Below are 2,072 nucleotides of genomic sequence, written 5' to 3' on the forward strand. Positions count from 1 at the left end.
AAAAGTCACTGGTCCTGTCCTTTTGCAGTGCTTCCTAAAAGAATTTTGAAAATGTATTTCCCCCTCACACATTTTTAGTTGACATCTGAAGTATTTCATGATAAGTTTAAATAGTGGAAGAGAACAGGACTTCCCTGGTGGCACAGTGGTTAGGAATCTGCCTGCCAATGCAGGGGACATGGGTTCGAGCCCTGGTCCGGGAAGATCCCACATGCTGCGGAGCAACTAAGCCCGTGCGCCACAATTACTGAGCCTGTGCTCTAGGGCCTGCGAGCCACAACTACTGAGCCCGTGTGCCTAGAGTCCGTGCTCCTTCAACAAGAGAAGCCACCGCAATGAGAAGCCCGCACACCGCAACGAAGAGTAGCCCCCGGCTCGCTGCAACTAGAGACCCAATGCAGCCAAAAAAATGAATGAATAAATTTTTTAAATAAATAAATAAATAGTTGCAGAGGACATAATTTCCAGTGTGTTGTAAATATTGACACTTTATAAACTGCTGCATTCATATCAACCTATTTCAATCCAAATAGCAGTGATTCAGAAGCTGATATCATTCATTTTAAAAACAGGAGAACAAGCTCTTCTTTAACATAGTTCCTTTTTCTCTGCTCATGATTCCACTCTATTCCATCCACAGTTTATCTGACATGTAATTTATTTCCATGCTTGAAAGTCTATTATTAATAACCTCATCATATCTGTTTGCAAAACACGCTCGCTGCAAATAGAGAAAGCCCGCACGCAGCAATGAAGACCCAACGCAGCCAAAAATAAATAAATAAATTTATAAAAAATAATAAAAAAAGAAAATTTTAAAGTAATTGTAACCTTACTAAGGCTTTAAGGGTTACACTTATTAGTACTAGGTTTTTCAAAACAACATAAATACCTCTTTAAATTTTTATAGAAACTAAAATTTTATTGGATATACATCTTTTACAAGAGGGAATTTTCCTCTCAATTAGTTCATGTGTGTGGATGAATATTAATTTTTTATTAGAGTAAAACAGAAGCACAGAGAAGACTTGTTCACATAAGGAAGTAGATAGTACTATAAGCGGTTTGTTATATATAACAGTGTCACTCAATTTTTTGAATTCTTTCTGAGCTGTGTTAACAATCACATTTATCATTAAAAACTGTATTTATATATATACCTAACAATTCAATCCTCCTTTAGTTTTGTTGAAAGCAAATTATTGGAAACCATTTAAATTATAAAGAGATGTTACCTAGGTTTGGACCCTTCTCCATTTCAAACTCAAGACACAGCTATAGTATTTAGGGCTAGATTAGCATTTGCCTTGGGACCCTCGGTGGGGAAAGGATGGAATGGGAACTAATAAAAAGTGAGAGCCACACTGGTCGGGATGCTGCCTGCTGAAGACCAACCCTAGAATTCAGAGCATTTCTACAATGGCCAGGATAGCGCAGGAAAGCCTGACTGAAGCTGGCCTGGCCCTGAGTACATCGGCGTGTCCAACTGTGTGTTCGCCTTGGGGCGCTGGGAGAACAACATTCCGGCGTAACGCGGGCGTTGGCATGACGGGGAATTACGGTGGTTCCCGTTTGGCGCAGGCCAGGCAGCCAGGCCGCGGAATGCAGCAGGCTCTCCGGTAAGGCAGAATTTTCTTTTTCTCTCGACAGAGTGGAGAAGCCGTTGGAAATAGTAGCTGCAGTGGGGAAGTCAGAGCAGGTCACACAAGAGCTTTCACGCTCAGAGACTTGACCTAGAACTTGGAGGCCTGCAAACCAGCGCGCTAGATTCTATGCACCCACGCCCCCATTCACCATCACTGCCCTGTTATCTCTCTGACTGACATCTTTGTCAGCCAATGACCTTTGGGGCTGTGAAAGCGCCTGCCCCCTGGGGTTGGGCGGGGCGAGTAATTGGAATGACAAACATTTACACCAATAGCAAGGAGGTTTCAGAAGCCCCGGGTACAATAGCCAATGAGAAGAAGGAACCGTTCGAAAGGACGTGTCAGGCAGCCAACGGCCGGCGCCGCTGCTAGGGTCGCGTAGCTTCCGTTCCGAGTGGGCGGGGCGGTGTCTCAAGCGGAAGGTGG

This window comes from Eubalaena glacialis, chromosome 19, assembly GCF_028564815.1.
Source record: "Eubalaena glacialis isolate mEubGla1 chromosome 19, mEubGla1.1.hap2.+ XY, whole genome shotgun sequence".
In the NCBI taxonomy this organism is placed as follows: domain Eukaryota; kingdom Metazoa; phylum Chordata; class Mammalia; order Artiodactyla; family Balaenidae; genus Eubalaena; species Eubalaena glacialis.